This window comes from Hevea brasiliensis, chromosome 5 (genome assembly GCF_030052815.1).
Source record: "Hevea brasiliensis isolate MT/VB/25A 57/8 chromosome 5, ASM3005281v1, whole genome shotgun sequence".
Lineage (NCBI taxonomy): Eukaryota > Viridiplantae > Streptophyta > Magnoliopsida > Malpighiales > Euphorbiaceae > Hevea > Hevea brasiliensis.
In genome coordinates, this window is record NC_079497.1 from 86,554,383 (window position 1) to 86,570,558 (window position 16,176).

The window sequence follows — 16,176 nt, forward strand, 5'->3', positions numbered from 1 at the left end:
TTTGGTTAGGGAGGAAGGCAGATTTGTTTTGATATTTTTTGGTTTCATTTATCTTCTTTTATTTCTTAATTTAGTAGCTTTTAAATGTGATTGTTGGAAAAGGATATAACGATATCATATGATGTCAAATTTGACATTTAATCTCATTTTCTTTTCTTTTCTTCTCTACTCATTTTTAATTTAATTTTTAGCAATATTTATTTACATTTTGTGTCATGATAATTATTCACTTAACTGGACAAGTCGGTCAAAAATCACCTCTGAAGGGAAAATGACCAAAATGCCCTCCGTTTGGCTTAACAAACTAAAATTGTCTGTACCGATTGAAAAATTTTTCTAAGCATTTTCTTAGCATTCTAATGTCATAGGAACCTCAATGACCCTTCTCTAGAGTCCCAAAAATTATTTTATGAATTTTCCCTTGGGTCTAAGGCTCTTTGTTGCGAGAACCGCAACTTCCCACTAGGTTACCCATCGCTAGGGCACTGGCTCATTTAACTTGGTTGTATTTTATTTCTAAAATTTTTTTCTAAATTTTTCTTATTAATATTTGAGTTAATTATGGTTCCTCACTTTAGTTTAAATATTTTTCCGAACGTTCTAGCTATCCGGACCGACACTGGTCACTGGAACAGTAGAATATACGGAGTTGCTAGAGGGAGGGTGTTACATTTAGTACCTGCGCGAGGGAACAAATCCATCGCGCTAAGCATTGATTCTTAGTGGTGCAATAATATAACAAAGAAGTAATATATAAATAAAGGTAGAAATAAAACATAATTCAGATAATTAAGATTTATAATTAATTTAATTTTGTTTGAAATTTCTATTACTAACCATCCTTTATCCTGCTATGTTCTTCTTGGAGGTGCTTGGTTCATAAGTTTACAGTAATGATGTACAATATCAAAAATAATCTAAATATTAAGTCTATGCTTATATTATTATATAAGTCACATTTGAAATGTTTATTTAAATTATAATTATTCTGCTAATCTAATTTATTTCAGGTTTTCTTACTCATTTATTTAATTTCTAATATTTTTAATTGCTAATATTTTTAACTTATTTTAATAAATTTTACTGTCCAAGTAACCTATGATAGGCTGACTAAACTGGATAAGAGGGTCATGGGCACTGGACACGGAAGTGTCTCGGGCCATCAAACCATAGGACGTGAAAGCTCAGAACGTCAACCACGTATGCAATCAGTATGGCTAAAATGCCATGATAACAGATAAACTGATAATCGGGCATATAAGCCATAAATGTGGGCATAAAGCCATAAATACAAGCATACAGCCTTAAATATAGGCATAAAACCTTACGCAATACTGCTCAAACAATACCCTATTGGCATGCCAATCTATCCAATCTGATATACATGTTTAGGCAATACATGGGCATATAAGTACCATTAAACATTAATATGTGTTAAAATATCATTATTTAATTATAAGTTCAATTACAATTTATCACAATTGATTATGTTCCTAGTGGAAGCATAGATTTCTAAATCACAATTATATTGTGACACCCCTTACCCGTCTACAGTGTAGCCGAGCAAGTTATGCCACTCAGTGTGCCAGAGCACCAATCCATATTTTAATTACAATTTATCCCTTTTAATTCATTTATTTACAATTTTCAATAAATCTGAATTTTTTCGAAATTTTTATAGAAAATACAGCAGAGTGCCGGCTGTAAATTGGAAAAACATTTCTTCTGAACCTGTTTAAAAACACTTCCAATATAATTTCCAAATCCAAACTCCATTATACATATTTCAAGTCAATCTCAAAATCTCAATCTCAAATCACAACACTATTTTCAAAAATTTTTCTTTTCACTTCATTACTGGAAGCACATTCATAAATATTTCTCAATATAATATACAGAAAATTTCAATAATATGAAATTTCATATATTTACATCATCAAATAATTTCAAGAGTTTATAGTTACAATCCCAAAACTAATACAAAATACAAAATGCTACCCAAAATCCTAATGTCCTACCATATGCACTGCAGAAGTGAGGTGACTCTGAACTCTGGATGCAGCTCTGAAGGGTCACCCTGTCTGATGTTTGCTGGGCTCCCTAGCTAGGTCTCCAGTACCTGCGCATGGCAAAAGCGACGCGCTAAGCAATTCTGCTTCGTAGTGACAATATAAAATAAAATAAAAATAAGTATGCAGAATATATGTTTACATTTTTTAGTAGACTTAATTTCTGATATTATTTGTAGTATTATTCAATTAAAATTTGGTAAGGTTTATTATCATTGCCCAAGTAACCCATATTAGTCGACTGGACTGGATAAACGAGTAAACTGGCACTGGGTACTAAGTACCTAGGACCATCACGCCATCGGTCACATTGTGTCTCCTGGTGTGCAACAGAACAGTTAATAAGCTGTAATAATCATCAAGGTTAAAACTTGAGTGTAACAACTCAAATAACATAGCCAAAGTCTATTATGTCACAGAATGGCATGGGAAGCCATGAAACACAGAATGGCATGAAGCCATGTGCAGTACTGCTAACAGAACCCTATTGGCATGCCAACCTATCCAAACCAATCACATTAGGCCTATTAGGGCATTTAACACTTTTAATTTATGTAATTCTTTGAAGTTTAAATTTTTATGGCTACTATTCATTTCATTAGTCAACTAAAATGTTGACTTTTGCATTGACAATAGGTATATTGGATTAAGTATCATCAACATACCACATTTTGCATTTTAAAATTGTTGGTATTGGTTGCCAATACCATTTCTAAGTTTAATGTTAATTGGATAGAATTTTCAGTTTTCTTACTTTAGGTTTACTGTTTCATTAGTCATTTTTGCAGTGGGAATTTGGCAAAGTGATCAACATCAAAGTTGTTCCTTATTTTGTCTAGTTGCATTTTCTTTTTTAAATCACTCCATTTGGAGTTTTGTAACTCTAGTTATGGCCCAAAAACCACAACTGGCGAGATTGAAATTTTGTCCAGAATTTCTGGACTGACCAAATCTACAGTACTTGGAACAGTGACTGCAACTCACTTTTTGAATATGTTCTGATCATAATTTTAGTTAGGTTTCTTCATGAAAGTTTTAGATCTATATCTCATCTTGTTACTGGTAAATTTTAGGTCAATTGGACCTTTCTCACTGAGTTATGGCCAAACGACTAAATACTGTTCATTTGGTCATTTTTCCCAGGCAGAATGCAGGTCACCCAGATTAGGGCAATCTTTTGGTCTACTAAATTTGGTTTTCTGGGCATGGTTTCTTCACCAAAGTTGTGCCATTATGTGTCTAATTTCATGTCTAATTAGCCTTGCACCAATTGAACCTCTACAATTCAAGTTATTGCTGCCCAAAGCTACTGGACTCATATCCAGTCCTGTAGGTCACCAAGGGCAGCCACACCAAACCCAAATCCCACTACACAATTCACTTCATTTTTTATTCAAACCAAACCAAATGGTCACTAATTGACTATTAAAACCTACTTCCATCATCACATGATCAAATTCTAATTTTCCACCCCAAACCCTAACTCAAACATTACAAACCATGCATTATCATTGCATTTCATCAATTCATTTAAGATATACATATTGTGGGTAGCCATACTAGCATGTTAGCTCCGTAAAAATCATCACAATCATACCCCAACCAAGGTTGCTGAAATTTAGGGATGGCATACAAATGGTATTTAACAAATTTTCTTTGTAATTTACACTCACTTAAGGTCCTTAAACATGAATTCAAAGTAAAAACCAAGGTTAGGTCACTAACCTGTAATGGAGTGAAGTTTCCCACTTGCTAGAGTTCTTGTTTTCCTTTTCTTTTTGCTCCCAAAAGACTCACCAAGATGCAATAACACTTTTTTGTGTTGGGAGTATAGGGTTTAGTGGGGTGAGAGCTAGGGAAATCAAGCTTTCAAAAGCTTGAAAATGGGTGGCTATGGAGGAGTGGTCACGGCAAGGAAGAAGAAGAGAAAGAGAAGTCTGATTTTTTTTTTTCATTTTTTAGCCCAATTTGTGTCTTTTAAGTAAGCTTATGCCATCTGTCAACATTGGATTGGTTGGGAGAATCTTAATGACATCATTATGATGTCATAATTCCATTTTCTTTCATTTTCTCTCCATTTCTTGTCTATTTAATTTTAATTAAATTTTTAACAACATTTATTCATATTTTAGGTTATATAAATTATTTATTTAACTGGACAAGTTGGCCAAAAATCATCTTTGAAAACGAAATGACCAAAATGCCCTTTGTTTGGCTTAACGAGCCAAAATTGTCTATACCAATTGAAAAATTTTTCTAAGCATTTTCTTGGCATTCTAATGCCATAAGAACCTCAATGACCCTTCTCTGGAGTCCTAATAATTATTTTATAATTTTTCCCCAAGGGTCTAAGGTTGCTAACGACCTTCACCGTCACTTCCCCTTCGGGTTACTCATCCCTGGGGTTTTGGCTTGTTTAACCTTAGAGTATTTGGTTTCTAAAATTTTTCCTTGATTTTTATGAGCATTATTTACTCTCATTATAACTCCTCACTATAGTCCATTTATAATTTCAAACATTCTAGCTGCCCGGACCGACATTGGTCACCGGAACAGTAGACTATACGAACTAGCTAAAGTGAGGATGTTACATATATATAGTTTTTGCATTCCCCATAATTTTTACATTCATTATATAATCATAATGATCACAATTCACATCAGTTGTTCTCAAGTACTATTGTACTCAAAGCATTTTTCCTTTCTCCAATAATGAGAACTAATGTGTCATTCACACATTTTGAGTTTAACACTTGTTGGCATCAATTGCCGATCTTAATTCAAGGCTTATTATATGTTATTTCAAGTTTTCAGATTTCATGGCCAATGTTTACTGTTCCATTGGACCAAGCTACAGTAAAAATTTCGCTAACTTGTCTCATCTAAGTTATTCCTCAATGTGTCCTTTTTTTTTTAATTTCCTTATTGAATCACTCCATTTGGATTTGTATAACTCAAGCTATGGTTAAATAACCATAACTAGGTCAATTCTGAATTTTAGTTCCTTACCTAGGAAGTTTTGGTATGGAACTTTGTCAATTTTATTTGAGTGGGTTTCTGCCATATTTAGGTCTAGTATTCTTCATAGGATATGTTGCCCTATGTCTTATGGTCAATTAGAAATTTTAGTTTTAATTTTTTAAATCTTGTAAAATTAATTATAGTCAACTTTCTGGACTAGACTCAAGTGTCCGATTTCTCATGATCTCACTTTAGGTCAGTAGTTTTGGCTTGTAATTTAGGGTTTGTACATTCATAATTTGAGGAAGGTGTCTTAAACAACATTATAGTTTTGTTTCTTAGCTTTCTAGAACTATATGTCTCATCTCAATTGAAGTTCTCTAGTGAGAGATATGAATGAAAGAGCATTCTAGAGTTATTGGTCACTTATCCAAATTTTTAGATTTTGTTCATCAACTTGACCTAGCCAATTGACCTATCTTTCTTAATTTTTGGGTTTTGGTTCAGATACCAATTTTGTAGGTCTATGTCTTATTGAAATTTTGGCACTGATTTCATGTCATTTGGAGTTCTGTGGACCAAGTTATGATATCTTTACCAAAACTGATCAGTTTGCTTTTGTCTAGCAATTCTCGGCAGTTTCAATTCTGGACAATTTTGTTGTCCCTACTTAGGCAAGCAATTTGACTTGGTTAATGGCATTTCTAGGCTTTGGTTTCTTCAAAGAGTTATAGCCCTATGTCTAAGCTTTCCAATGGTATAAAATTCAAGTCATTTGAACCTGTCTACAGTGAGTTATAGCCAATTGAATGAATACTGTTCATTTCGTCAAAATTCTGGGTTTACATTTCAGTAATCCAGATTAGGCAAAATTTTAGGTCACTTTTTAGGTAGAATTTTGGCATGATTTCTACATGAAAGTATAGGTCTAGTTTTACCTCCAATTGGCTTCATACTAATTGGGATCACACAATTTAGGTTATGGCTCAAAACACACACTGCCCTCAATAATTACACAACCTGCCAAGAAAATTACACTTGCAATAGAATTTCTCCATCTCCCAAACTACAATTTTGCATTCATAACACTTCTAATTTCATTCATCAAATCTCAAATTGGACAATTTCCAACAGTATACACATGTCCTCAATATTCAATACAAAACCCTAAATCAAATGGTCAAAGTCAACAATATATATATATATATATATATATATATATATATATATGAAAACAATTAGCTAATGCTTGTAACTTCAACTAGCATCATTTAATACACTTTCACTAATCCATCAACAACACCATAATTCAACATTTAAATTCATGGAATTATCAATCTTCTAAGTTCATCAAGGCTGTCGAATTGGACAATTACCCAAGGTCTTCAATAATTGTTCAAACCCTACTTCAATTTGTCAACTTCAAACATACACATAAAATAAATTTGCTAACACATGTAATACCTTAATCAACATCACTACCAACCTTTACATGTAAAAATAACTCAAACCCCTTTAGTTTCCATGGCTGCCAAATTCAAGCTCATTAATTACTCATCAAATTCTCCAAATTTCTCAACATATCAACTCATTAGAACTTTAATTCAAAGTCTAATTAAGAAAGGAAGGGAAAATTGACATTGAGCTTGATAAAACCTCACCAAATCCCTTTCTTTTTGCTGCCTATATCCTTCCCAAGATGTGAGGACCATGTTTAATGAAGAGAATTGCAAGAATCATGGCATAAAATGGAGAAATGGAAGCTTGCATGGTGACCGGCCATGGAGGATTTAGGGAGAGAACAATTCGGCTAAGGGAATGAAAATGGGAAGAAGATGATGAAGTGGTTGTTCTCTTGTCCTTATGTGCCTTATATACCTCCACTAAATTTACTTAAACATTATAATAATTTAAAGTTTCCATATCTCAAGTTACACCCCCCATGTTTACTTTAATTACTTTATACATGTAATTTCATTTTTCATGGGATTTTCAAAATTTAATACCACTCATTTTTAATGGATATTTAGGTCAAAAGTCAATTTTAGGTGCCAAATGACCAAAATGCCCCTCTTCGGGTTATAGTCGGACTTTTTCGATAATACCGATTGAATCCCTAATCCGATGATTCCTTTAATTTCCATTTTTATCTGTACCGATTAACTAAATTTTTCTTTGACATTTTTAATGTCAATTATACTTCAATAAACCTTTAATTAGGTCTCAAAAATTATTTCCTAGGATTCCTCGCGGTCTTGGGGTCATCAATTGTCTATGTAGTAACTTCCCGGTGTGGTCACCCATCGCTACGATTCTTGCTCGTTTAACCTAGTTGCATTTCCTTTCTTTTATTTTCTCTTAATTTTTCTTATATTTTTTTACCATGTATTCCATGATTTTATGTCTCCTCATTATCATTTAAGTGTAGTTCCAGACATCCTAACTATCCAGACAGACATTAGTCATCGGATAAGTAGAACGTACGGACTACCCAAAGTAAGGATGTCACAGTAGCACTTATTTAAATTATCATAATATGTAATATAAAAAGACAAAAAAAAAAAAAAAACCAAACTCTTTGCATAGAAATAAACGTACAAGAAAGGTTATAATTGTAATTTGAAGATCCTCAAATCAATTGAAAATTTGAGAATTTTTTATATAGTGTATAAATTGTTGGGTGTCTTTGTCATTTCCTTTTAATTTTTACATTAGGGCATGCAAAGTAAGCCAAGCTAGAAACTTCGCAACGAATTAAACAATGAAACTACGTTCTACAAGACCTTTCTTTCTTTTGTTTTGTTTTGTTTTGTTTTTATTTTTATTTTTTTTATTTGAAAGCTTAGAGTATATTGTCCACATTTTTTATTTTAAAGTTAAATATTATTTTCAGGAATCTGTGTATATATGTCAAAACTACAAACACATAATATGCAAGGCAAAGAAACCTGGCACTGTTTTGGTCCAACCCATAAAAGTTCTTCTTGCCTTTGTTGCATCCTTTTAGAAAGAAAACTCTATCATGCTGAGACCACAATAACTAAGGAAAAGAAAAAGAATTTCACAACAATATACATCTTCAAGAAAGTGTGCTTGGACAAATTTGACTCAACAAAAATGACACAAATGACAGAAAGAAACTAACTTTTGGTCTTTGTCCTTTCTTTAGGTGCATATATCAATGTCTCTGTTAGCTGGCAATCTATCATTCTTTAATTAGGCTATATATTAATGTCTCTATTTGCTAACTATATATAATGAATGTTTTCATAGATAAAAGGCAATAAGCCAAAGGCTAGCCAATATAATATATAAGCTTTTCATCTTTAAAAAAAAAAAAAAAAAAAGCTGTGAAAGTCTAATTATTGGGAGATATTTATCTTTCTATAAAGATGGTAAGGATTTGAATTCTGAAATTATAAACCGAACACTTTTTATGAATCTATTGATTCTAGTGTGACTGTACAACCTTACAACTTTTAGGGGGAAAAAAATGTTCGAAGAAATCATATATAAATTTTTACAATTTGCTTTTCATGTGTTAAAGCTGATTCTGGAGAAAAAAATAAATTTATTTGAGACTTTCGAAAATAAGTAGTTATTAAATTGCACTAATTAACGCAGACGGCAATGCTACATATGGTATCATTGGCGAAAATTGATCCTTGACATATACCACCTCACCACAATAATAAAAAAGAAAAAGAATAATGACTGGTTAAATGATTTATTTCAAATAGAGAGAAGTAATAAATTTGACTCAATTCGTTAATTTGATTTGAACACATTCAATTTCAAATGATTTGTAATTGTTTCAATTTGTACAAAATTCAAGATAATTTCAAATGATTTGCAAAATTGAGGTATGTACATGACTCAATTTAAAGGATTTTTCTTATTTAAATTCAGTTTATTATAGGCTCAGAATATAAATGTATGGTAGGATCTACCTATTAAATATAAGAGTTTCACATATTTGTATATTGAGTCAATAGTAAAGGGTATAGACAAAAATTTTCCCAATTTAGAATTGATTCATTTGAGTTAACCCGTTAATCTGTATTTTAATTGAAAAGTTAAATTAGTTAAAGAATAATTTTTATGAAACAATTAACATTTTGACCCAAAACAATATGCAACTTGCAGTCGGACCCATAAATCATTTTTATATTGTGACATAATGGAAAATTTGAATCAACTTATAACTTAAAATGACTTGATTGAACTCAAATAATACAAAATTCAAAATCACTCAAACCCAAATGATTCAAATTAAAACCCACTTGATCCGACTCATTTGCAACCTCTATGTACATGGGCAATCAATCATAGATAGGTAATACATATCTTAGCATTGTTCATCTTTCATAAATAGTGTTCTCTGGCAATTGAAACACTTAGTTTTCACGAAAAAGTGAAAAGCACGTATATAATAATACAACATTTTTTCTTCTTTTCTAAGAATTGTTTGGCCAGAAATCTCACAAGAAAAAGGCTATTAAGCAGAAACTTTGGCATATTGTTTATCCATCCTTTTCTTTTCTTTCTTTTTTTTTTTTTTCACTTATGATTAGGGATATTCTTAGATATTTTTTGTTTATTGAGACTAAGTCTTTTCTTCGAACAATCTTATGACACTATTTAGCATTGAGCTGGTGTTTATGTCTCTTCAGTAGAATTGAACTCTGACTAATAAAAAAAAAAAAAAACTTTTATTCTTACCAATTGGACTAACTCTATTTGTTCATCCTGCTATAATTATGGAGAAATATCTTTTTTTGACCAGTGCATTTTAGGTTAGATGATCTCACTTGATTTCAACTACTTCAGACTTTTTTTTTTTTTCTGGACAAAACTTTATCCATTACATGTAAAGAAAGTGCTCTATAATTCTTACAAGAAACTGTCACACACGGAATTTTTTTTGTTTTTGTTCATTCTCCATCAAAATGAGACATAAAGAAGTGTGAGATAAGAACGAAAAGGCCTTTATGCTATTCAAAAGAACAAAAGAGTACAGCATGAAGATAACTTCACATTTTATGTATTTCTTGATACTTTTGAGTCAAAAGATACTGAGAAAAGGACGGTATCTCCATGATCCTGCTTGTAAAATTTTAAAAACATTGATCCTGAATTAAAGAGGAAAGGCAAATCAATGAAACGTACCAAGTCGACCCAAAGTTGCAAACAAGGAAGCGCACAAGAGTACAAGTGGGTACTCTTCTTACCAAACATTATTACGATTTTATATCTTTAAAATTTTAAAATTTACTGTTAGATTTCATATAAGCTTGACAATTTGATGAAGTGACTTTTTTTTCCTTAGATAATTCATTCACTGAGAAAAACAACAATCAATACCGCAATTGAATAATGTTAAAACAGTCTTCGTCATTCATTATTATTATTATTATTATCAGGAGAAAGGAAAGCAGAGGGTCGATGTGTTGTATTTGGAGTCACAAATACAGCTCCCACCTAACTCAACTTCACCTGAGAAACAGACAAGCCATTGCCCCACCAGCGTCAGCCAGTTGAACCTATGTCCTCTCTCTCTCTCTCTCTCTCTCTCTATATATATATATATATAGTGGAATCTCACGCACACCCTACTTCTAAATCACGTACAAAAAATCATAATGGAAAGATCACCACTTGTTTTCTGCCCCTTAATTATAAGAACTGTTACTAAAGTACTTTTCTTTTAGAAAGAAAAATAAGTAAAATATTACAATAAATATTATTTTTATATTTTAAAGAGTAAAAAAGCTAATTAATAAAAACTATTAAAAAAGAAAGTATTTTATAGGGGTGGCAATTCGGGTTGATGGGTCTTGTTCGTGTCGTGTCAACACGCGACATGAATACAATTAAGGTTGACACAAACACGACACGATTAACAAATCGTGTCAAAAATTTAAATACGAATACGACCCTTCTATTATATGGGTTACATGACACGACACGATTAATATTAAATTGTATTAGGTGTATTCAACACGACACGACCCATTTAACACGAAATAACTCATTTAACACGGTTTAACACGACTTAACCCATTTAATACGCTACATAAGTGGGTTCATAGGTTATAGTAATTCAAATGGGTTAGTGGGTCAAGAGTCAACACGTGACATGAATATTAAATTATGTCATAAACGTGTCAAGTTAGGTTAACAGGTTAACCCGTGTCACGATACGATTATAACCGTGTCATAAATGGGTCGACACGAACACGAATAAGCCTAATTCAAAGCCTATATTTTTATATCGTGTTCGCATCATATTTGTGAGTCTTGTCCAAAATTGCCACCCCTAATATTTTATTCATCTTACTCAATAATTTATCTATTGTTCTCAAGGGTTGCAATTCTAGGGCACTATACTGACCCATTGAATGGTTCACCAACTTATCATCATGTCTCTTTAGCACGATTATTGTCCTCTAGTTGCCCAAGCAATTTCTTAAATGTCAAAACATTTATAAAATAAAAAGACAAATAAAAGAGAGATGAATTTTTTCCACAAAAAGAAATGTTGATGAGCAGACAATTCACAGTTCGTAATTGCAATTTGTTTGCACCAATTGTTATCGGTCGCAGGAAGCGACAACGTCGTGTATGAAGATTGGGAGGTGATTAGATGCCCATTTGCACATCCACTTGCCCATGCACCATCTCGAATTTCTCTATGGGGTATATCTGCATGAAATTATTTCATTCAAGGAAAGAAAGAAAAATCTCATCCGCGAGAGGCTTTCTAACGACCAATGGTTATACCAAGTTGCAATTTATCAAATTCACCTCCATTTACTTAATAATAGTCATCAAAGCCATATTAAAGGTGTTTTATTATTATTATTATTATTATTATTATTATTATTATTATTATTATTATTATTATTATTATTATTATTTTACTAAAATTGGTTTGATGAACAGAAAATAATTCATATATAAAAATTGTTTTTCACGAAAATTATTTTTTAAGAAAATATTTTCTATGAAAATATTATCTATTGTTTGATTGTAATGTTTAATTAATGATATTTATTTATATCATGCATGTATAAATTTTTTTATACATTTTAATTAAATTGTTAAAATTTGACTTTTTTTTTTAATAGAGGAAGTCATAATTTTCCTTAAAAATATTTTAACTTTTCTTTTGTCTAAGAAATATTTTCATTAACTCATTTTTTCGGAGTACTTCAAATGTTAAAATATATAAAAAAAATATTTTTCACAAAATAAACGGTGATGTGCACTAAAATTAAATATCTTTTTAAAATAAATTTAAAAGCATATTTTCAGACATTAAAAATTACATTTAAAATTTATTTAAATAATTTTTAAGTGTTGTGCAATGAATTCAAACACGAATTATTTATAAGAAAATAATTTAATTAAATTTTTACATAATTTTTTTAAATGAAATTTTTTAAATTAAAAAAAAAATAAATTCTTTCATTTTAAATATGAATTAACCAAACAAATTAATATAATTAAATTCTTATAAAATTCTAAATTTCAAAACAAACAGAATAATTATAAGATATCAACAACCTGAATACTAACATTAAAGTTAATGATGAACTAAGAAAAGCAGTAGCTTTTCATCACCTCCCATAAATTGCAATCTCATCAAATTCGATAATGTTGAGTTGCGTGCAAAAAAGCATTTAAAATGTTTGAGAGATGACAATCCAAAAAGTCTGGGAGATTATTGTTAATACAAAAGAGAGAAAGAAAAGTAAGATCCAGAAGCATGAGGGGCACGTAGTTTCTTTATAATCTTTGCAAAAAGCCATTTCTTTCGAATTGCGTGTGCTTGTTGCTTTCGTAACAAAAGTTCAGATTTTTGTTAAGTGATCAAATGCTTGCCCCGCAACATCATTCACACGGTTTCTTGCTGGTCATTGCCATATTCATCATTAAATAATTGATAAGAAAATTAAACATGCCTAACATATTTGTAAAAACTTAACATAGTAAAATATTCCACATCTATTAGATTTTTGAGTAATATACTCTTCATAAAAGTTTGGATATTTTCTTTTTCTTAAACTAACTTTTAAAGATAAATTAAGTCTCATAAGTGACGAAATTAGAGTAACATAGCCCTCAACTTTATAAAATAAATTTACTCATATTTTTATGAATAAAAAAAATTATAAATAGATATACATAAGTGTGTTTTGGTCCTTGAAAATAAATCCTGACTTTGTCATTGTGCTGATCCTTTTTTTTTATCAATAACACCACAATTATTGTTCATGCATTGCTGCCATCTTTTTTTTTTTTTTTTCCTTTTGGGAATTTCCTAGACAGAGGCGGAGCACTGTTACCTAGCCCCAAAATTATTTCATGCATTGCTGCCATCTTTTTTCTTTTTTTTTTTTTTTTCCTTTTGGGAATTTCCTAGACAGAGGAGGAGCACTGTTACCTAGCCCCCAAAATTATCAAAAAATTTTGAATATATAATGCATTATGAATATATTATGTATTATAGTGTTATATAATTATTTTTACATGTTTTTATTGATTGACCCTTCTAAAATAAGTATTAAAAATATATATATTATTATTGTGACTCGCTAATATTTGATTTTTTATTTAATTTTTACTTTAAATTAAGAAAAATCTCAAATATTTCTATTATAATATATGCATATAATATAAAAATTACAATTTGAAATTAATTCACTCTGACTAAATTATATTTCAAATATTTAATTATAAATTTAAAATTTTCTAATAGATTAGTAATATTTTAATTTGTTTTCTTATTTATTTATTAACTAATTTAAATTTTACTTATTAGAAGATTGGTAAATTTTTTATTATGATAAAATTACAAGTATAACAAAATTTTACATATCACCATAATCATATTATACTTCTTATTTAGCCCCTCCCAAAGATAACATCTGAACTCCGCCACTGTTCCTTGACAATTATGTTATTGCTTATTCAAATCATCTTATTCTTCGTCCCATTTGTAGTAATTTGTCCAGCACTCGACATTCTTGGCTTCAAATTTGAGATAAAAATTTGCTTGATTAATTGAAACTAAAATTTTAGGCTTTTTATGTGTTCCTGAAATTTAAAATTTAAACCCTTAAGCCATATAGTGTGCCACATAATACATACCTAGAAATTACAGCCACATCCTGAATTTCCTTTTAATTTTTTTTACCCTTAATTACTCGTTATTTGTTTTGAGGACAAAATTTTGGGGGCGGTAAGTTTTAATTCTATTCATCTGTCTCAAATAATCCATAATTCATTTAAATTGATATAAGACCTCAAATAATCCGAGTATGAATAATTTTTAAAATTGAGAGTGTAATTAAGGGAAAATCTAATAACTAATATATATAAAATCTAATAACTCCTATTGTCTAACCTAAAATATGATCTTTAGTCAATTCGGATATAACTGACCCAATATCTAACGGGTAGAATTTGTTAGCAAACCGAGTTAATATCTTACTGTTTCCGATCTTATGAAGATGGACAAAGGTCTCTACACATGGGTGAAGTCAGATCTCCTCAAGATGATGTTTATGAGATCGGCATAGCACGACAGAGATTAAACAGACACAAGACGAATGCCGTTGAATATGGCCAGTGTGATTTTCGCCTAGAATCACGCAAATAGCACAATTTCGTTACGTATAGTCAGAAAAAGTTTGGGATTGATCAGTTGATTCCGAGAATTACGTTAGAATGTCTCATAAAAAGCCTATAGCATATATTCAGGTACATTTTTGCACATTGCAAAATATACTATTTCATTTGAACGCTAAATTCTCTACCGAATGGTTGCCGACCTCACCCAATTCTAGTCATAGGTAACACAGATCCTTTCTCAAGTATTCGATGACCTAAATATTCACATATATATAGAGAGAGATGGATGCAAGTTTTCTTGCATTTAAATCTAAGAGGCCAATAATAGGCATAACATTTATATTTAAATATCATTTAATATATTTTATTCACAATATTAATATTTTTAATTTAAAAAATTAAAAATATAAACTATTGATTTTTTTATTTTACTTATCAAAAAAAAATAATTTTTAAATTTTTAAAATATGAATTAAATAAATAAAAATGGTTAAACTTATATTATAAATTTTTTTTCTCAAATAAAAGAGTTTATTAAAGAAATGTTCATATTTAACCTATTTCATATATATATATACACACATATATGAAAGTAATCATTTCAATCTTTGTGATTGAATTAAGAATAAATTTGATGTCCGAAAAAGGTCAAAGAAAAGTCTGGCACAGAATATTAAAATTTTTATATGACTAGTGCCATTGGTCGATGATTAAATAGTTCTAGAGAATGTCTATCTCTATTAACTGAAATGATCCACGGAGGACAATATCAGATTGTCTTTTGTGAATCTGCGTGCCAAAATTCCATGTATCACAATCGTACAAGTTGCTTAAAATAAAGTTCATATCGACTGAAAGATGTCTTATCATATTTCACAAAAGAATAAATCTAATAATTTTAGGCAGTTTTAGCTAAAAAAAAGATTATTCTCCCAGTATTTTCCTCTATATACGATGCCAGTAAATTGATTGGGCGTATCAATTCACAAAGGAATCCACAACCGCATAACCTTTCATCCACCTGGTAAGCAATCATTGTTACGTATTGGACATATATGCCAGCTTATGTTCTTCTTTCACCAGTAGCAACATCACATCATCATTATTACCCAAAAAGCTTTATAACTCGTATTTAATTTTAAGAATTAACTCAATTGATGTGTAAATTAATATTTATTACCAATTTCATTATCGAAATTTATATTTTGGAATAGAGGTAATAAATGAACCGAAACGAATTATTCAAAGTTCAAATTATTTCAAATTATAAATTATTTGAGTTTTATCTTTTTCTGATTTGTTTTTTTTTATTAATTTTAGTTATTCATTGAATAATTATAGAAGAGGATTTTAGAACAATTTACACGAGAATGTAATTTTGAATCTTCTAGTCCTATAACTTCAAAGAGTTTCATTTTAATGATAACAAAATTTAAGGATATCAATCTAACAAATAAGCAATTAAAGTTATATGTGATGGACAATTAAATATGGACAAGTAAATAAG